At 37.8% G+C, this 23,092-nt stretch overlaps 1 long non-coding RNA gene across 2 annotated transcripts in view; it reads right to left on the bottom strand.

Annotated features, from left to right (window-relative positions):
• Positions 1 to 9,650: 9,650 nt before the first annotated feature.
• The window catches only part of LOC142603703 (uncharacterized), an 86,907-nt gene continuing 73,465 nt past the window's right edge, over positions 9,651 to 23,092 (bottom strand). For both annotated transcript variants that reach the window (XR_012837592.1, XR_012837593.1), the window contains one exon: positions 9,651 to 10,559. This is a non-coding gene — a long non-coding RNA (uncharacterized LOC142603703). The remainder of the gene's footprint in view (positions 10,560 to 23,092) is intronic.

Genomic DNA, 23,092 nt, shown 5'->3' on the forward strand with positions numbered 1-23,092 from the left:
GTTTTACCCCCATTTCCCTCAAAAACTGATCTCCTTCTGAAGATATTTGGGGTCAGAAGTTTCAAATTTGGGTAGATTTCAAAAAAGCATCTGCATTAGATTGTTTTGAAAAATCCTCTCTGTAGCTCTAGTTTGTAATACACGATTCTAAGGAAATTTCAAAGCATTATTTTAAAGGATCAGAACTTTCCATGTCTTTAGATTCAATAACATAGGTGGACAGTTTAAGCTGTCACCCATCATCAACAGAAATACTCATTTGAAGATGTCTTGAAGCTTGCAGAGATCAGAGATTAGGGTAAAATGTATCATACTCTTTCTGGTTGGTTGGTTTGGGTTTTTTTAAACAAACAACAGATGAATCCAAGAAAAACAAGAAGCCTGCAAACACTGCTTACAAATAGATGCTAATTTTTGAAAGTATAACTACCTTCTGGAAAAAATCCCATTGCAACCTTAACATTACATTAATCTAATTTTGAGATTCAGGTGCTTACATGAAACAGAATATCAGTGAAACACAGAAACAGCATTAAAAAGGTCCAAAGGATCCATCTGCATCTCTAGATGTATTTGTGACAGATCCCTAGCAAATAATCTAGAAAATGTCTACTCCATGAGTTTCCCCACAGAAAACCTGTTTCTTTTCTCACAGAAGCCAAAAGATACCAAAAGCTACAGTCTGTCATAGAAAAAGCACAAGCATTCAAGCTAAATATCATTCAGTTGTCATTGTTCCAACCTTCCCTTAATAAAATCCAAAAACCTCTGTAATCCAAAGGTCTATGATGAGAGCTATGTGGTTTAATTCATATGCTTCCAATGTAATTCTTCCAGATTGTTTAATTTATAATGAAAAAGGAAGCATATAATTTTGTTTTCTGGGTTACAGCATGATGTGCCTCTAGTGGATGACTTTTATGTAGCTAGAGAGAAAAAAAAACCCACCCAAAGAAAAAAACTAATAATTTTCTTTACCTCTGTGAAATAAGATGGCTGTGTAAAATGTATTTTCTTTCTGATTTATCACATAGAAATATGATAAAACAGAGTAAAATAAAGTGGGTGCACCAAGGAAAGCAAACAAAATTAGTATTATCTAGCAACAACATAATTCTTGAATCTAAAGTGCTAAACATTAATTGGAATAAATCTGAAAAGCTTGCTCATAACTTTTGTTAAGCTACATCAGCCATTGTAGGTAAAGATTCTGCCATTAGAAAATAGCTGGATCAGTCAAAGGTATATAATCTCACAAGTTATATCTGGCTGCATTAGCTTGTGAGATAAATATTTACACAGCCTATAGCGCTAAACGATACTGACCTCAGTAACCATATGGGACAGTCCTGACAATTACTATCTGCTGCCCCCAAAATATCTCCAGTGTATTAAGATGTAGTTTCCTACACATTTCATTATTCCAGTTTCACTTTGCAATGCATTTTTTGGATAAGTAGAAGATCTAAGATGCAGTTAGAAGGAAAACCACAAAACTCACTGACAGCAAATTTCAAATTCTCTCTCTCTTACACTCTCATAAGGAAATTACACAAAGACGGGACCTTTCAATTACTTTTGTTTTAAAAAGACTTTTACAAAAAGGGCTCCAACTTTTGAGCATTTGGACTAATTATCCTGGTCCTGCCGTGTAAAGATAAGGACGAGCCAAACTTGAGAGTTATAGCTTACTCTGTGGATGATGAATAACTTCCTTCCTTCCAAAACATTCCAAGATGATTATAAATGCGCCCTTCATACAGCTATTGGAATTAGGATCCTTTTAGTTTTGAACACTGGAACTCTCTAACAGTGTACAGAAACAATTCATAAGGGAGAAAGAGGAAGAATTATCTAACACATATAACACAAAATTTTATTTTTAACATGACTAAATCACATCTCGTAATTTTTGATGACTTACATTTGACCAGCTATGCAATTAACGCTTCCATGAAAACAGGTGTATAGAAATAACAAATTGTGTCATTTGGAAATGGCCTGAACACTAGTGTTAACTAAAAGCACCACCCCTTTTTTAATAACAGTGATCAAAACTCTCATTTTACACCTCCACAAAGACAGCTCACTTCCAGAAGCAGACTGCCTCTATAACGCCATTGGTTAAGAGCTGATGCAGAGCAGAGTCCCCAGCAATGAATCACCCATGTTAATTCCATGCATTGCATGCAAGAGCAGACAATTTCATAGTGTTATGTTATTCAACTGCCATAATTTAGTGTGTTGCATATAATATTTATGATGCATTTTATATCTTTAAAGCACTGTACACAGATTATAAATGAAAATATTGTAGGAATTACTATTTCCATTCATACGAGGAAAAAGAGGCAACTGAGTCAATGGCACAGCAAAGAGAAAAATTCTAATTCCCTGCCCTGAATTTTGCCAAATACTCCTAATAAAGGTTTTTCTTGGGCAACACCTATAGGCTACTTTCAGACAAGCTGAACTTTATTATGGTGCCTCAACACAGGTACTTAGTATCATTTGAAATACACTCGGGGATCCCATCTGCTCCCCAATTGCTCCTACAAAACAACATCTTTTCATAGGCTGCCCAGATATAGATTGCTTGGATAACATAAGACATTTCAAGGGCCCCAGACATCTACAGTTAGGCAACTGAATGAAACCCTCCATGCCAATATTTTGTGTCACAGTAATAAATTCCTGAATGTGCTGAATACAGCAGTATCACTTTCATGGCAGGCCCAAACCAGTACTAATTAGCCAAACCCTTTGAATCCTAGCTATGTGTAAGAGCAGATGTAAGAAATCTTATTCAAAATTCAGAAAAATTCAATTTGTACCTTCTGTTTAGTACTCATTATCACTTGTGGCTTGCAGAATTTTCATTCCAAAGTACAAATAAATTTTGAGTGTTCTTTCTGAATGCAAAAATCTGATTCCAAATTTTTATATAAATTCATTGCAGGAAAATCTAATTAAAAAAAATTGCTCTGCACAACTATGAAATGTTTTTTATGCTAGAATTGCACCCAATATTTAGATCTGAACTTAAGAATTCATATCTGTTATTAGCAAAAGTCAGCAGATGACAGATATGAACATTAGGAGTGGTGGATACCAAAGCAAATATATGCCAGCATATGCTTGAAGAGACCTCTATGCCTGACAGATCAAAGTCCAGGAACGGAGAGAAAAAGCTCTTGCTGTCTCAGAAAGAGAAGCCTGGCTGCAAGGGCTGAGACTCCTGTTTCTCATCAGCACAGAAGGAATGGGGTGAGGGTGATATCAACAGGGGTACAGAAGTGAGTAGGACCTAGCAGGAGGCAGGCACAATTTCTAGGTGAGGGGAACCAGGAAGGCAGCTTCCAAGAGGCCATCCACTCATCCTCCACTGTGACACACCTCATGCAGCAGCTTCTTGCACAGGGAGCACACACATTACAAAGCAGATACACCTGTAGTTCAGCAAAAATGAGAGTTGCTTGCTAAGAGGAACTGCAAGGAAAAGAATGGTGAAGCAGCTGGGTACAATCTGTGTTTGGGAAAGGTGTTCAATACAGACAGGCATGGAAAAAAAGATTCAAAACACTGTGATGTTCATGTTAAACTTTGGCATTTAGGTTACTGAGTCATCTACTCTATCTCAACACTGCAAGTACCCCAAGAAAAGATTTCGAAAGGGACTTGTCTATACAGCATACAGAGATTGCAGAACTTCCTTTGCAAGCTGAGGGGGCCCATAACTACTAGGGAACAAGAGGTGTTTCTGCACATCAGTTGCAGGGTTACTCTGGCACCGTACACTTAACAGTTGCAGGGTTGCAAAGAATGAAACTTTTGGCAAAATAAGAAATTCTATGTTCTACTAATCCCATGCAAATTAATTTTCCATAATGTCTGGCAACTTTTTATTGTATTGACATACAATAGTCTGTCAATAAAACATGAACATCACAGACATTCTAGTAACATATCATCTTAGGTATCCACTAATTAATATGTAAATATAAACAAACACCTATGGAAATATACTTAAGCTGTTACCAATACTACTTATGCAATATTCATGGTTATTTTAAGGCCATTTATAACTGTGTACTACTAGTCTCCCCTGCTTTTAGCATGCCCCATTCCTACAGCTCTTTATGAATAAGTGGCTTACTCTAATGGCACCCTTTTTTGTCACTCTGAGGATATCTTTATTCAGAAAATAAATCAGTGAAATAGGATTTAAAACACATAGATGGGTGGTTTAAGATCTGTCCAACTGAGCCCACACTGAAAAAGAAGAAAGAACCACGTGCGAAATTTTGATCTGCATTCAGAGTTTGAACTCCCAAAGTCTAAAGTTCTTTGGGTCACAGTTTTCTCACTAATGCACAGAGCACAGGATGATGACTCATATTTCTGATTCTGCCACAGATCTGCTGAGTGGACTTGAGCAAGGTTCTGTATCTGGATAGAATGCTAATAATACAAATAATCCTTGTAAAACAGTCACAGATCTTCCTGTGAAAAGAACAATAACACTACTGTGATCTGGTTTTAATGTAAACTAGAATATGTCATATAACAAATGATCTTTCATTACTTCCAATGTCTTTATTGAATAAAGTGGCTTACCCAGTTTGTCTCCAACAACCTGGTATAGGCATGAGAGGAGGAACGGGGAGAAAGAGGGGGAAAGGAGAGAGAATACGGACTGGTACCTTGGGGCAACCAAAGTCATCACTGGCTATAAAATCTTTGGGCCATGCTTACTAGACCTATTTTCGATAAACAGTCCCTGTAGTGCACCTCCACTGGCACTGTATATTAGAGTCAAATTTAAAAATTAATTCAGCTGCTCCTCTTGAGAGCTGTCAAAACAAGAGCTACTGACATCCTGATCTTCAGCATGAACGTGGACCTGCAGTACCTAACCATAAATGACACTAATAACAAATACAGCTATATCTGCTAAATTGCTGCAACTTATCTCTGCCACCTTTTCCTTCCATATTCTAGGGGATGGAAAGTGTACATAGTTATGTAAAATCATTCTGACATGCCTGAATTCATTCTTGCCATGCCATTCATTTTACACAGCACAAAATAATCAGCCAACAAAAAGGAAAAAAGGGAGATATAAATCATCACGACCATCTTCAAAATCTGTTCTCACAACCTTCCTGCTCTACCCATACTGATTCTTAAGTACCTCTCAAATTAGAAGCATTATGTTTCACAAACTCTGATCCTGCAGTGACATGGCATTTAGAAGTACAGAGTAACTGTTCAAGACTGGTAACAGGCTCAAGGACTCTCTCTCATGACAATACGATGCATGGCTTTCATAGCTTAGTCCGAACTCTAACCCTGTAGAAACAACTGCAGAAAGTAGGTGAAACATTAGAGCTATTTCTGTTATTATTAAAAGCATCAGACTTGAATGCCAATCTACTATTTCAAAAAGGGTTGCTACGGGAGAGGGAGAGCAAAAGAACAAATTCAAGGGTTTTTGCTAGGGCTCTGGGATTCACTCCTATATTGGTCCGTCTGCCGGTCTGGGGATCTGTGAGCTACTCTGCCTCCCACTGTGTCTGATATCAGGAGTGCCAGAGTGGCTGAGAGATCAATGGAGCAGCTGAGGGAGCCAGCTGGCAGGGGAAAGGAGCAATGGATTGTAAGGGATAAAGAAATAAAGAGGAAAAGAAAAAAGATTTGTTGCATTAAACAGTAATGAGGAAGGGACAGAGGAACTCACTAGCCCTTTTAGAAGGGCCATGTTAAGTCCTCCACAAAACCCAGGACCCTCTGGAGCATTCTAATCAGTTTAATGATGCAGATCCCCCTTCCACCCCCTGCATGAGCTGAGCTGGTTTTTTGTCTCTTTATCAAAGGATGACTTTACTAACAATGATATCATTCACAATGCATACATTTCTAGAGTCATGGCAGCACTGATCTGCTGAAATGATCATGGTCACAAAATACTTCTCTACTACAGAGCAGTCTGGCATGATCTTCAATTTGGGAAAAATCACAGATGTCTTAAGGCGAGGCGAAGTTTGCAGAGAAGAGGAACATATCTTATGAGACCAGATGCTGTACTTGGGGAAAAATGGATAAGCTTTCAGGCATGTAAGAGTATCTACACACCTGAAGCAGAAGCAGCAAACTTGAGGATAAATATAGTCTGGAAACAATTCCTGTGATTTAACTTAATTATGTTAATCTATTAGGCAGTTTGAGAGAAACTGCTTGTTAGAATCTGCAGAGGGGGATGTCAACAAGGAAGAGATCAACAAGGGAATTAGGCTCTGTTGGACAGAGAGGAGAGAGATACAATCATATTTATGGAAGGCTGAACAATAAGAAAAATATGGGTTATGCAGAAAATCTTGATGCATCAGAATATACTGATACACATTGCATATTCTAAATTCCATATACAGAGTATACTCCAATTATGCCTGTTGGGTAGTTGATATGAGAGATGAACATTCATATGCCCATATTTACATCCTGCAGTTGGCTAGCTTGAAGACAGACAACTTTCAACATGTACATCCCTTCTGGGAAGGGAACACAGACATGGGCATCCAGGTCCGATAAAAATGCAGTGGCTCTACTCTCTGTATCATCTATTGATTGACTAGACTAAAAGTACAGCTTTGATACCTAATGGCCTTGTAAAACAGTGTGATTCTGCAGCTGTAACAATGCAGTTGCTAGTTTACTTCGGTATGTAACCCACATCCATTAGTCAGGTGAATGATCCTTGCTGCCAAAGAGCGATCATAGGAATCCCTTGAGTTTTCCCTAATGTTGGCACTCGTAGCAGAGGTGAGTAATACGAGGAACAAAGGCTTCTTGTGCTGCCACATGCATCCATTCTTGCATTCCCTTTTCATTAACAAAAGGAAAGGAAATCAACTGTCCTATCACAGGCATCTGCTGAGGGGGAGCATCTGAGTAGCAGAAAAGTTTTAAAAAATTGGAAACACTAAAATTTCAATGACTCCATTGGTATCATTGCTAGAAATCTGATGACTGACAGCTTATATCATTGCAGGCAAGAAAAAAGAGAGCCTCAATGAGAAATACCTTTCTAGAATAATCTGGGATGGAAGCACTGAGACAGGGAAGAGGAGGCAGAGTTTATTACCACTAAAACCTTTGCTGAAAAAGCAAAGTACAGGTGGGAGGGATAGTGTTCATTACTGGAAAAAGCAGGGGACTAAAAAGAACAAAAACTTTATTTCTGTGATTTACAATTAAATATTTTGTTTAAGAAAGCCTGACATGCATGGGGACAGCTATGATAAAACTACTGGATGGCATTGTCACCAGGAGTTTTGTGCAGCTGATCAGTCAACATATTTCCAAACAAGTAATCAAAAGCAAAGACAGTTTCAAAATATATGCATTAATAGTATGGATTTCTATAAAGCGTAATACTTAAGAAATATGAAAGAACAACAAATGGAAGCAGAATTTAAATGAAGGAGTTGTATATTTGGTGTGAGATGTGAGATGACAGGCATTCCTACCAATATGCATAACATGGTTGAAAAAGCATGGCAGGCTGCTTCAGGCTCTCCACTGCTGAATATAGTAGTATGGTAAATATCCTTTATATAAACATCTATAACCCAAAAAGAAACACAAACCCCTGATTGCATATAACACATGCAAAGGAAACACCTTTATCCACACTGTTTCACAGAATACTAAAGGCAAGAAAAACATTCAGATTTCTATAAAGCCTACATAATTGGAGCTGAATATGCTCCTTTCTTACAAATTATAAGCAAAGCTTATCAAAATAGTCACAAAAAAGTCTACTTTTAATTTATTATCAGGTTGATCACAAATGCAGTAAATCCGATTTGCTACTTGCTTGCTTGAGTTGCACTAGTGTTTATCTCCATTGCTCTTGCATCTCAAGATGTGTTTAATATTCTGGCAGAATACAATCACAATTGTCTCAGGATAGATGTTAGAGCAAATCCACATGGAAAACATGAAAGCATAAGGATTCAGACTTGACGTGAACAGAAGGATGAAGATGAGTTGTTGCCTTTGCCCACAGGTTTGCAACTTTTTATATAGAACCAAAAAGGTATTTCACAGACCATTGTCCAAGACTATACTTTTCCTGGATTTTCAATGCCTCCTTTCTAGAGGCCCATCGGTGATCTATAGGCCACAGTTTGACCTGTTTCATTGACCTAGTTCACACCTGGCCTTCAAGAGAATTTCAGTATATGTTGTTGGTAGGATACTACAGAGGGGGTAAGACAAAAGCAAATCTTGCCCCATCTCCATGCCAGAAAGTACAGTATCCACTGAACAAAGGCTGGCAAGTCTAAAATGGCTAAACCATACTGCCCTCTAAGCTTATTGTTTTGGGTAATTCAGGAAGTGGTGGCCCCAGGTTAAAGCCAGTAAAGGATAGCTGGAGGACGGTGCCCTTCCTTCAACAGTTGTCGTAATTTAACCCAGCAGGCAGCTAAAACAACCACACAGCCGCTCGTTCACTCTCCCCCCACCTGAGGGGGGGAAACAGAAAAACCCCAACCCCCTTGTGAGTTGAGATAAAGACAGTTTAATAGGACAGGAAAGGAATAATAATAACAACAACAACAGAATATACAAAACAAGTTATGCACAGCACAATTGTTCACCACCCGCAGACCACCAGCTAGTTCCTGAGCCATGGTCCCAGTCTCTGGCCATCTTCCCCCAAGTTATATACTGAGCATGACGTCATATGGTATGAAAATGCCCTTTGGCCACTTTGGGTCAGCTGTCCTGACCATGTCCCCTCCCAGCTTTTTGTGCACCCCCAGCCTCCTTGCTGGCAGGGCAGTATGAGAATCTGAAAAGTCCTTAACTTGGTGTAAACATTGCCTAGTAACAACTGAAATATTAGTGTGCTATCAACATCATTCTCATCCTAAATCCAAAACATAGCACTGTACCAGCTGCTAGGAAGAAAATTAACTCTATCCCAGCCAAAACCAGGACAACAGTACTCCAAACAATCAAGAATTTAACCACCATTGCCATGGTATTGCCACATTAAAAAAAAAAAAAAAAAAAAAAAAAAAAATTAAAAATCCTGACAAAATACTTTCCATGGGCTGAAATTTTCTAGCCCACGTACCTTTTGATCTTTACATGAGAATTATAGAAGCAAACATACAAATCTCATTGCTCTTCTGACTGCTCTTTTTGGGGGCCTTTATGACGCTGAACCCTGGAAGCTTTACTTCAAAGGCTTACAAGCTATTCGAAAGGATATTGCCTTTTGATCACTCAGCTAATTTACCTAATACTACAGTGAAAGAATTGCTTTGTTGAAGAAAATACCACATGAATATCATCCAGCTTTCTCCACCAGATAAGACAGACATTGAGAGAGAAGTTTTCTTCTCTGTCTGCCACCAGAATACCTTTAATTAGACATCTGTGCCTCAGCTTCCCTATGCGTGAATGATGAAGGCGTATTTGTTTCTCAGATTTTTCCATCTGACAGCAGGAAATACATAGCAGATTCAGCTCAGTTTTATTTTACATTTTTGGGTTCATTTGATCCCAAAGCTCAAAAATATGCAAAGCCACATTACATTTAGTTCGGAATATGGTGTGTAAAACAAAGACTGCACAATACTCAATAGCAAAGCAATGCCAAGAAATTGTTTGTAATGAAGAAATAATAATGGTGCACTACAGCTTTGTTCACTCTGAAAACAAAAAAGAATGGCCATCAGCTTACAAAATGGCGCTATAAGAAAAGTCAATCTAATTTGCTAGGCCAGAAGAAGTGGGTGATTTTGAAACTCCTGCCTCCCTTGGTACCTAAGGAAAGAGATTAGAATGGGAGAAACTGCAAAACAATGGCTGAAATATATGAGACCTCAGAACAGCATAAACTTCATTAATGAAAAAATCTGGGTCTTCACTATTCTCTTCTGGGAGAATTAATCAGATGTTGCAGTTTCAGATTTATAGATTGCTGTGAGAATGGGTAATCTGAGGGGAAAGCCTCATAAAAACTTAACAGCGAAACAGAGATAATCTGTGGGCTCACAGTGGCCATGTCAGGGCTAATTGAAATGTTTAAGAGCAGCACAGCTTCCAGGCTCCCTGTGATACATGCTGAAGACACGAATATAGACCATCTCTTTGTCTTGACTGGACATATTTTATCACTCTGTATCATGAGACTGTCACCCCAGACTTCTAATTGCTCAAACCTTTAGACATGGGGCACCTAATAATTGCAGTACCATGGCCAGTCTAATAATAAAGATAATTTACAGTTCAAAAGAAAAGGGTAATTTGTAATATGAATGGCTTTTTGTGTCCCTAAGCTCATTTCAGGACTTGAGGATCCATGCAGCAACAGCTACAGCCTTTCGCCTGAGTGTGTGACTTCATGCGCTGGTTTACTTAGCCATTTTGTTGCAGAGAAATACAGAAGCCAGTGGATTTAGGGGAAATCAATGGGGTGTTTAGCACCAAGCAGATTCAAAATTGTATCCTTATTAATTCCTCTTGTACGAAGATATCTCCTGCACAAATACAAAAGATTTTAACTTTTTATAATATTCATACCTGTAAGTGTTACTAAAGTGTACAAGACCAAAAGGAAGCTTAAAACTCATTCATAATTAGAACAGTATCAAAGTCACAGTGATTGTTGCATTATATTTATGCAGAAAAACAGGAGTTAGTGAAAGTAAAACCAGTAACTTCTTTGAAGGAGAGGATCAAGGATTCTTGTCTTTATCAACACTAGGAAGAAACTGAAATGCCTGAGGAAACATTTTCTCTTGGTAGCTGCACACTCCAAACAACTTCTCCCACATGCAGGTCCCTTCTAAGCAGTCTCCCCATGCTGCTCTGCCCCCTCCAATGGTCTGCAGGGCAGACCCACCAAGACCCTCGAGTCAGTGTCCTGCTCTTCCTGTGAAAGAATTTTCTCTTCCACAGCACCAGGCTCCTATTATACAACCACATTTTTTTCTTTGCTTTTTTATAGTTCTCTCAGTTTTAGACTCAGAGCCCATGCCACAGCCTTAGACCACTACTGACTTTGCCTTGCCACCCACATTGCAAGCATTACAAGAACAAAGCCTCTGTTACTGTAAAGCTTTAAGCCATGACAGTTTTAAAGAAAGTCACAGTGCACACTGTGTAGGAAAAGGATCTCTTTACTCCTCAGTGAGATCTTGGTTTTGGAAAAGACAAAGACCAATTAGGATGCACATGTTTTCCTGACAGAGGCACAGCTCTGGACCTGATAACCAAAGGCACAGGAAGTCTGTCTTACCAACCATTTTAGTCTCTTGTAACTTTTTTTGCCATTTGCTTGGCGTGTCTGATTGCTCTGAATGTATCAAATACACCCATTCATCTTGCAATAGCAAATGAGTCTCAAAAATCTTGTTGACAATCTTACCACCAAGCCCATGTGCAATTCAAACTATTAAAAAAAGGAAAAAAAGAAAAAAAAAGAAAAAAAAAGAAAAAAAAAAAGGAGAGCACAAGAAGGAAATAAAATGCTAACACAGACCTTCCAAATGTGGTCACACTGACAGGACGGCACTGGAATCTGGGTTTGTTTTAAGCCTACATTGTTTAAAAGCAGCAGGGGACCAAAATGATGATGGCGTCATACTGGCTGAAGGGAGGAACCTGAATTGAACTCTCAAGCCAAATTCTAATCTCAGATTTCAGTTTCTGTATTCTTCATTAAGGAACTCCCATGGACATCGATGGGACACCAGCATGAAGAGGGCTATGTGAGCATAGCATGAGGATCAAAATCTGTTGTATGGGCACCACACATGGAAACACTACCCACAATTTTTCTCACCACATGTCAAACATCTTGAGAGCACAAGCAAAGGATAGCAACATTCATAAAATCAAAACCACAAATAATTAAATATTTAGTTTTCTAATCAAGTCAAGTTGTGTGTAAGCCCTTAAACAGCATTTACAAGCATTTGATTTGTTTTCTCTATTGACTATATAAGAGTACTCGTGGGCTCACAAATCAGAAGTACTTGTTTGATTTAACATGCTTGCCACATCAGGTGGTTTTTCCTTATTTCTTGCTGTTCCTTTAGAATCTTGTAAACCAGGTCAATTTATTGAAATGTCAGCTTTTATAAATATTCCTATCCAGCCAAGCCTCTAACTTAACACATGCTATAATTACAGCACAGCCATTTATGGGAAGTAACTAAAAGTGGGATAGCCCTTCTTACTCACATTGAGAAATATCCTACACCTTGAGTCAACATTTTTATTTCTGTTAATTTACTTCTGGAATTCACTCTGGAAAATGTATTAGCATTTGTAGAATCTGCCCCAAATCTTACTGCTTTTTCAATTAAGTTTCAATCTTTAAAATGGGCATTAAATATCTTTCAGATTGAACATTTTCTGTTGTGTTACTGAAACTTCTGCTTTGCCAAAACGAGGGTGGTCAGCTATAAGGTCACAGAGACAGAAGTAAATACAGCCATATTTCTTTAGATGGAAATTAAAAAAAAAAAAAAAAAGCAAAGCAAAACCTTTAGAAAATGGCCACATCTTCCTATGATTGGAGGCAACTTTAAATTAATCTTATCATCATTATTTGGTATTTTGCCAAAGCAAAAAAATAATATTCTTTTATTTGGCAAGGGCTGCAGGCTCTTGGAAAAATGACATCTGAAAATAAAACAGCAAGCAAAACATCAACAAAGAAATGCAATCCCAGACAGCATTTAGAACAAGAAGCAGAAGTAGACTTTACAAGAAGAAAGGAGGGAAAAAAAACCCAACCAAACCCAAGTGTATATATTAGCACGTTTAAGCAACATTTGAGTCCTTTCTACTGTAGCAGCATAGCTATTTGATATGTGCAGTTTCAGAGTGGAACAATTTGCCCAGCATAGGAAAGTACTGAACTCTGTGCCTATTCTGGAACAAGAGATTTGTTTTAAAGATACCTCGGCTCAGTTGAGATAAAGATCAACTAGCATTTCATTTGAGTGAGTCTGCAATAGAATACACATTGCCCTATTTGACTGTCCTGTACCAGGACCATAGATCAGTTACTATGTCCCCTTCTCACCCTCCCCATCTTTGCCTGTAAATATTTCTGTTTGGAAAGACACATTGAAAGTGATTTGCTTACACAGCAATGCACAAAATTCCCAATTGTCTATGACAATAAGGTAGCTTAGAAATACACCAAACTTCCTTTTATTCAGAGTGTCGTCACTGACACTTTGAAAAAAGACAAAAAAATAAATCAGGTATCAGTACAAAATATCTATGGCAAAGCTCTAGGCAAACAGATGTTTTTTGTTTAAAATTAGGGGCTTGCCTGAGACATAACTAGATTTCAAGTCAAATCAAGTTACTCAACCAAATCTTTTTCTCTTCTTACCAGCAGACTCCCAACAAATAACTGTATATAGAAAGTGGCAATTGCCCTATATTTTGGCTTGTAATGGAAATCCAGGTAACACAAGCACTCTGCAATGATTAACATTTATTCTCTCTCTTTGTTTTGCCAAATATGAATATAATTTTATTCAAACAGGTTAAATTGAAGCCTCATACTCTAAATAATTTGTGCTAGTCACCAAAAAAACAGGAAAACAACCCAACCAAAACCAACCAACAAAACTCAAAAACCACCACAACAGAAAACCAAACCAACCTAAAAGGACGAAAAAAGCACACTATCTCCAGAATCCATGTTACTTGTTATGTACAAGATAAATACGACTATTTCAAATACAGCAATTGAAATTGCTGGCCTAAACATTAAAAATATTTTGTACTGTACAAAACCAAATATTTTTTGCGAAAAGAACGCGCTGCTTTTTCCCCATCTGGAAAGTGAATATGCTGGACATTGGAACTAACAGCTGCAAAAGTGAAAGGATCTGTCTCTTAAAGGACAAAGTATGTGAATCCTCTATGCTACCTTGGGAAACACATTATGTGTAGCTTGATAGATAGACATAGATAACTATATACACAAACATCCATCCACCTGCATCTTTGGTGGAGTTTGAAAAGGGCTTTCTTATAGGCCTTTACACATGCTCTGAGGAAGCACACCAAATGCTTTTGAAAATTTTGACACCACAGAGGACAAATTATTTTGTTAAGAGGCCACTGGGGCTTAAGAATAAAATCCAAGGGATGCCACAGTTTAGAGAAGACCGAGAGCTTCACATTGGCAATAATGATTAGGATGCACTGCAGAAATTTTACCTGATTACTGAATTCATGTCACAAATGAGCGTAGAATATATTTCCTTTAAAAACTACAACTCTTTTTAAATACTTGGTCAGGTGCTACAGAATTCTGCGGGAGAACACATTCCTTCAACTAGAGACATTCATCACCAAAATCTATGCAGTTTCTCCTGAATAAAAGAGCACTGGTCTTTATTTCCAAATCATAGGTGCATATTTGTGGCCCAATCTTGTGACGGCAGTGACAAGTCACATCATGATAAAAAGGACACTGAACAGGAGCACAAAGAAATCTCATGTGATAGGGAAAGCCATCAGATATGGAGCCTTCACTTGTTCAAGATCAAATATTACATAGAAGTTATAAAACATAGGCTTACTGCACTGTGGTGCAGAAGTGCAAAATTGAGTACAAAGTAGAACAGGAATGTTTGAGATACTCTTCATGGCTGCTTTTGCTGAATTTTGCTGAATATTGAACTATTGAGAAAGTTACAAATATATTACTGTAGATCAACTGGTAGGCAGAGTGCAGAAGAGATATTCAAAGGTGTCTGACCAATGGTTCTACTATTTCATCACAGCAATTTTATTTGCTTTTATTTTACATATCTTACAATCAAATCATGAAATCTGTGAAGTGCTTTGGATTTAGTTCAGCATGTGGACACGAGCAAAAAATGGAAATGTAGCACCCTTATCAAACCATCTTTTTTGGATTATTTTATATCTATTCCCACATCAGTTTGCTTCTATTCTTTGTCTTATTCTTCTGGCTTCTGAGTTTTAAGAGGATGATTGGTTAATTCCTGAGAGAAAGGAGTGGTTCTTTGAGCACAAGAAACAGCTGGAAAGACAGATGTCATCTACGTTACCATTTTGTTGCTGAAGAAAAATAAAACAAGATGGTAATTTCCACTGAATAGAGTTTTTTAAGTTAATTCCAGCTGTGATCATGTGATCAGCATCTACTGTGTTTGGCCCTTAAGCCAAGTGCATCTGGTAAAAATATTTCAGAGGTGTGGGGAGAAAGGGGGCAGTTTGTGTGATTATGTTTTATTTTAGCATGCATAATAGGTTTTTTTTCTGATAGATTTTTTTAAAGATTTGCGGGCACATGATAGATGGGAAGAACACCAAAAATAAGAATGAGCACAGAGTAGGCACAAATGAGATTGAAATGACAAAGCAACCATGGATGTCAAATTATAAGGCACTGATTTAAAACTACTGTGAGTTTTAACACAGTATTACTATTAAAATAAAAATATACGTATAGGCAGATTCCCTTGGAAATCTTTACTTACACTGAGATAAAGCAACAGGAAGTAGACAAAAGAAAATTATTTAATATCTACACAGAAATGCTGTTATAATGTGTCACCTAAATAGTAAATACCACTGGCAAATTAAATATAGGTAAAAGTTACTAAGAATATTAACTACATATTAATAAAAGACATAGGATCTATAGAACGACGTCAGGTTTTGCACTTTAGTATCTAAAGCTACCTACACCATATGCAATTCAATATTCAGTCTTTCTTACAACCACACTAAACAAATCAACCCCTGACTTGCACCCACAACTGTGCTAAACTGCCCACTGACGTACCCCATTCTCAGTACATTTATCAGATACAACTGGTTAGGAGACCGGGTCTCTTGTCCTGTACCTGGCACCTTTGAAGACAACTGTGCTCTGGAGAGGCTCCTCTGATCTCTGCTACACTTGCGGGACTAGTGACTAGATGAGTGCACATTGGTGCTTAACATCAGGCATTTAAGCCCAGCCTTGGACTTACGGTTATCAGAGAACAATTGTTTTGAAGTCTAACTTTCTTCTGCTAGGGAATAAGGATTTGCAGAAAGTTTTGTTAGTAGGTAAGAACGTAAAGAACACACTCCTTCCACAAGCCAGGAGTGCATGAATCCACAAAAACTGCTCTATGTTGATAAATATCTTCTAATGACTGCCTACTCACTGCTAATCAAAGAACTGAGGTGGTCCTGTGCCTGGGATTTGTGCAATTCCCTCTTCACAAGTTCTTGTTCACTGTCTGATACGTAGAACTCTAATAAGAGATCTTTTAAAGAGCTAAATCTATGACCCAAATCTGGGCTGTGGCTCATTGCTTTAAAAGTGATCAATGCAAAAAAACCCCAACATCTGGAGCTGGGGAGTTAGTCATTCACTATATTAGAATAAGTAGTTTCAGGCTACTTTGCCACAGTTAATTTTTACATCTGCCTATTATTGCAGAAAAACATACGATTCTCCAGCTGCTGATAGGCTGGTAAAGCTTAGCAAACCCTAACTGCATTTTAAGCACTGCAATTTAGTGCAATTATTTGAAAATAAACAATCTGCTCTGTCAATTAAACATTATTTAGGTTACATTTTTGATACATCACACAACCAAGCTTCAGGGCTGCTTTTGTGAAAACTGACATTGCATCGCTACCGTCTGTGTAACAAACAGCAAACAAATGGATCACACAAAGCTAGCCTTAAGAGGATTATAATCTCTCTCTTATCTAGAAGGTACATAGGAATTACTGTTTGCCTGTATAACATCAGTCAGTGCCAGCAGACAGTTATTTTTCCTTTCATTCTTTACAGGACCAGAGAGAAGCACAGAAGCAGGATTTAAAACATTAGCAGAAGTTCTATCAGGGAATCTCTTTGATTACTGAGACTTCAACATACTTTATATTTGACTTTGTTTTGGCAAAATATCACACAGTGTGATGTTGTTAAAGGTGATTTTGAATATTACAAAATTTTTCCTATTGACAGTCACATCCCACTGTTCTGCCTCCAACTATGTGAATTACTGATTTTCCCATTAGTTACTGGTCAATAAAAAATGAAAGTTACTTCTGTTTTCTTGGTAAAGTAAAAAAACTTAAAAAAATAATCAGAGATATATAAAAACATTAACTCATGTTTTTATGTTAACAAAGATATTTATAATTTAAAAATTAAAATTTGCCTTCCTTTGTTGTTGTTTCGTAACTCTTGTTTTCAAATGGAAACGTAACATTCATTATTTCAGACCCAGTAGAAATTACAAAGTTTCAGCTGCACTTTTGGATTATTTTTTTGTGTGTGTGTTCAACCCTCTAAAGCTTTGCATGGCATCTCAATATTGAAGTTGAGGTGAATTTTCAAATATTTAGTCCTCCAAAACCAGTTATGGTCAATCAAGTGTTCCTCTGAACTACTTCACATATCCATGACATACAGCATATCCAAGGCTTCTATGCTCAGATTTTCCACTGTTAGACTACATTTCAGAGATCAATTTCAATTTTGCAAATTACCACTCTTACTTGTCCAAGGTACTGTTTAGGAACCAGGCTACATATGCCATTTTGTCAGTCTAGACACATTGCTCCTCTCAGTGGGAATACCATCTGCTATTTTAATTCGTGTCTTCTAGGGCTTGTGATTGTGTTATATGCAAGTCCAGGAAATATTTCATAAAAGCATCATCTTTTTCAACCAAATGGTATAGTTAGGCCAGAAAAACGCTGTAGTAGATGGAATGACCAAATGACAATTGTGTACTTTTTATATGAAAGTGATAGTTAATGACAGTAGCAATTGCCTCAAAATCTTGTAAAATAGGATTACAGTCAGGAGTCTTGTTTGGAGTATGACTTTAATTTACTATATACAGGAGTACCACTTGCAAACAATATTTTCAGAATTCAAAAACCTGTGCTCTAAAATGTTGATACATTTCAGAGGTGAGGTGGTTCTATCAAAGAGAACTGAGGCAAGTAGAAATAAAGTGGTTCATACTGAACCTGCCCTGAAGAGCAAAGAACTCATATGCAAAACTTGCATTTTCAGAAAACTAGCATTCTAACATGGACGGGACTGTCAATGTACAAATAATGCTATTAGTATATATGTAAAACAGAAGCTGTATCTGCATGTGCATTTAGAGAATCAAAGGTAAAATTTATAATTTCAGTGCAGGTCAGTGCACAACAACAAGAGGTGGAACAGACCACCCTTGTTCGATGTAATCCATCAAGTCACTAGCAGATATACAAATACACTCTAGGTCCCTGTGGCCAGGACCAGCACTCTCTGTCATGGACCACACCACCACCTGGCAATTCTTTGCTGAAGTGCTTTTGTACAGATGTTCCCATGGCTGGAATGCTTGGGTTTTCTCCCTTTTTGTTCTGCCCTCTAGAGCTTTGCATGGCATCTCAATACTGTGTGTCAAATTTTTCTCTCTTGTTTTTTATTCATTCCAGATTGCACTGAGACACAGGACGGAAATGCAATCAGGAGAGTCTGTTCTCCGATTTGAATAGGAAAAATTTGGAAAACTTTACATCTTAAGACAGTCTGTGAGAAAGGAATGAAGCATTTGGGTACCCCTCTGCAGTACAAGGTTTGGGATGGAAACTTAAGAAACTCTCCACATTTATGTAGAATTTTATGCAATAGAATCAATTATGCCAGATATATATTGCAAATACAGAATTTAACTATCTGTCCCAAATCCTCAGTCTTACTCTCAGTCCTGTGGTACAATCCTGTTTGCAAAAAATTAGTTCCATTTAGAGAGGAGCGGGCAACCTAAAAAGAAATGCATACTGTGTTTTCTGCCACTGTACCACACTCATGCTAAAGAAAGATGCTCTGCAGCGCATCACACTTGCTAGAGCAAAGACAAGAATCTCTTTGCAAATACTTGCAGATACTTGAGGAATGACATTTTTAAATATAGGTGGGTCTTAAATGAGTCCCAATGACTGACAGAGCAAATGCCTTTAATATTGCTATCAATATGCAAATGCTTTTAATATTGCTATCAATGCAATCCATATATTGTTTAGTATATCAAAGCACATGAGCCCTGTTGGCAAAGCACCAACTCGGCTTCATCTCAGTTAGCAGCATTCTTAGAGTAAACTAAGTAATAATAGTTTTCCCACCTATAAAAGTCAATATAAATTGATAGAAAGAGATGGCTTTTAATCTGGTTTCTTCTTCCTGTTATTTATCATTAATTGCCACCACCAATGAAGGTGGTACCTACATTCAAGGGAATGTAAAGACAGAACTTATGCTCTCAATAAGTAGAACTTAAATATTGACATCAATAACGTGTCTGTGATAGTTCAGCATTGCTAGTGACGCTTTTATAGCACTTCTACATTCAAGACAACATCCTCACTTCACACAAGCAATATCAATCAGTAAAAGCCAATTTCCAGCCTGGCGCTGGTATGCCTTGTATGTATTATGCAGAAGAATGGTGCAATGTGTATTTTCAAGTACGGAGAGAGCCAGAGGGAACCTGAGGCCTTGATTCCCCTTAGCAGCAGCCAGCAAAAGCTGGTCTAGGATATTTGGAAGGGCGTTAGACTGCTTTAAACATGCACCAACAAACAAGAACCTTGGGTGGAATTGTAATTCCGCCAATTACCAATCTGTGTGCTTACAGCAAAATCTTGGTGAAAATAGGACAGGTAAGGTTCCATTTGTGCCACCCATCTGCATTAACATCACTTTGCTGAAAATAGGCCAAGAATTAGATGCAAGAAAATGGAACTGTTATCACTAACAGGAAATTGCATAAAATCACAAACAAGATCTTTCTGAAGAGACAGCAAAGAAACAGTCATGGAATATACTTGCTACTTATCAAGACAGTGGCAAAAAATCAAAATTGTTATGCATCTTTCAATCTCTTTTCCCCTTTTCCCTCTGTCATTGAGTAGCATATAACTGTTAGGATATTGCTTTACAGTTAAGGAATTTAAACTCAGGAAACTCTCACAAAGTCAGCTCATTTCAATATCTCCAGCAATGCTGATGCAACAAGATCATTGCTAACATGTGTGGGAAAGGGTCACAACCACCCTGTCAGCTAATGCCTCCAGAACCAATTGTAGAAGTAACACTTACAATCCACTCATCCATGCGTATCTGTGCAAAGAGCTACAGAATAGTCTTTCTTGTAAAACTTTGCTGTGAAAAATAAATCTTTCTAGACTATAATATGCCAACTTCTATATCAGTTAATTGTTGTTATTTTTTAGGGGACTCATCAGGACATCATGGAAACTGAAAGTATGGAAGAAAATTACATAAATAGAAATACCTTCCTGCCTTAATGTATTTAAGATGACTCACTAATTAACATATTTTAAAAATTCATAAAACAATTATTTTCCATGAAAAACATGCATGACTGTACAATTGCCTGGGTAGATAGTTAAAAAAAAAAAGCTGACAGAAGAGTCTTAGGGAAATCAAACAAGGTCATACTGTAAGTTTTTATTAATTCTCAACAGGATTCTTCCCTTGGGTAGTTCACAGAGAGACTTTCATTTTTGAGCTTGGACTTCTCTGTAAACTCACTGTTATCCCAATGTTTAAACATCTCCTACAAGGCATCCCGATTCACAGCACAGAAACGTCCTTCCTTTCCTCACACTTTCATGCTATACTGGCTAATTTAGAGGGACCCCAGCATGTTCTCTGGCAGGTGTTAGCCGCTGCAACACAAAGTCTGCCATGGAAGTGACCTCAATCCAGATCCCAGGATAAATCAGGTCAGTGCCACCTGCACAAATTTGCCATCTTGTGGAGACAGCAAAACAGAGGACTAACTCTACCCATATTCTTTCTCATTTCTATCAGTAGTTCTTGTATCAGCTATGCTGTGACCAAATGATCTGCAGAGCGGCAACATGACAGAAAAGTTGATCAGGGTCCAGGAAAATTTTAATCTGGGAAAAAAATCAGGTAAAGGAAAGAAAGAATTGCTTTCTTCAGTAAGAAAAATAAAACTAAAGACCAAGCTGGTCTTGGTATGTATATGTTCATACCTGCATTAAAAAGTGGCTGTGGTATCTACTCTACCTTATTTCTTGGTCTGATCATAAGAGCACAAAGATGGTGTACTGCTTCCTACACTGTCCACAGTTATTCCATCAGGCCCAACACTCAAGAGAGATCACAAAGTAGTTCATCATCCCTAGAAGAAGAAGTTCCACACACAATTCCATTACAAACACAGGACAAAACACACGGAAACAATATAATGGAAAATATTAAAAGAAAGAGATTTAAAACCCTTAAAAGAAAAAAAAATATATTAAGCACAGAATGACTCCGCTAACTGTACTGTGCTTTTGAATCACACCAAATGCTGGCATTGTGCCTTTCTGAGGGAGGCAGTTTGCCAGGATATTGCCATGGGCAGCTAATAATCACCCGCACACAATGGGAACAGAGATTAAGCCCAAATATTTGAAGGTTTGCTTTAAAAATATTTTTACCATATTTAAAAAAATAAAGCACTATTTTATTCTTTCATATTGAAACCATTAAGCCAATTTCTTCAACATTAAAACATTCCTTATTTCCACCAGCTACCGCTATAACTGTTTCCCTTCCCGGGTGTCCTGCCATAGTGCGTGTGCACACTTGTGCGAGGCTGCTAAGTCTAGGGAATTCCTCTAAGTCATTCAAGTCCTGTGCCAGGTGTTTGTAAGGATTAACCTTGCAAGGACTTAAACAGATTGGAGTTTTCTACAAATTACTTTCAAATCCAGTTCTTAGGCTGGATGATAACTGATATTATTGGGTAGAGTTAAAGAAAAGCCTCTCTCAAGCATTCATTTTTGACTATTTCAGCACTGCCGTTTCCTGTTTCATGCTGGAGCCAAGGGGTTAAGAGATGGAACAGTTTTTATGATGTAATGATACAGAAAGACTTCTCAAGGAAAGCAGGCAGAGGTTATATTTTCCTAACATTACCATGAATGATTTGGTTGTAGTGAAAGGCTTGATTTGTTCTTTGCTATCAGTAATTGATAAGGTCACAGAAAATGTGAAACAAGACAGAGATTTGGGAAATTCTGTTTTAATACTGTGGCTGAAAAGTCTTCTGTCTAACAGTACATGTTCCCTCTGGATTAAGTAACCTTTGCAAGTTTTCCACAAACTGATTCTGCTGAATAGAAATTGATTAATGAGCTCAGACACTGAAATTGTCACTAGAAAATAGCCATTGAGATTCTAGTCAGCAATCACTAGCCCCAGGGTCAAGGAAGACCATGGACTGACTTAGCTGAAAAGAGAGCAGCCTTCATTTGTCTTCTCACTAACTTCATTTTCACTGTGCCTGGTGGCGTTGGGTGCAGCCAGGAGTCTGCCACTGCTTTTTTGATAAACCCATGTACTGAGGGCTTCTTAGCTAAACTATAAAAATTCCTTCAAGGCTATAATTTCATTGGTCTAAATCTGCACTGCCTCAAGGCTTGTAAAGTTATTTACACCTGTGCAAAATTAGAGAAAAGTTGGAATCGAACATAGTCTATCATTCCAGGAGCAACATCTACAATGTTACCTCTAAAGATTCCTACTATCGTTGCCAGTTTCTTTTGAAAATACATGCTGTAGTAGCATCAAGCTTACTTAAGAGGGGTCACTTCACTTTCACTTCACTCTGCTTCATACCATTGACAGCTAATATAATTAGTCATGTGTAAGCCCTTCATAAATATAAGACTCCAAAGAGCTTTCTATGGACAATGTTCAGCCACCACCATGATCGCCCTTCAGAAGTTTTCATCTGCTGGCCTGAGAGAGTGACTTTGCAGTCAAATCAGTCCTCCAGCCTGTTTGAGGGTGTCATGTTCAACAGATATGAAAGGAGATAAAGAAGAGAGAATCAATTTTCTTGCTAGTATGATGTCCTTTATCTGGTGCTGTGGAATAAGAAGGATGAGAGAAAAATAGGAACAGAGAAGGAGAAAAAAAGCTGTAGAGAAGACAGACTGTCAGCAT

This window comes from Balearica regulorum, chromosome 13 (genome assembly GCF_011004875.1).
Source record: "Balearica regulorum gibbericeps isolate bBalReg1 chromosome 13, bBalReg1.pri, whole genome shotgun sequence".
NCBI classification, from domain to species: domain Eukaryota; kingdom Metazoa; phylum Chordata; class Aves; order Gruiformes; family Gruidae; genus Balearica; species Balearica regulorum.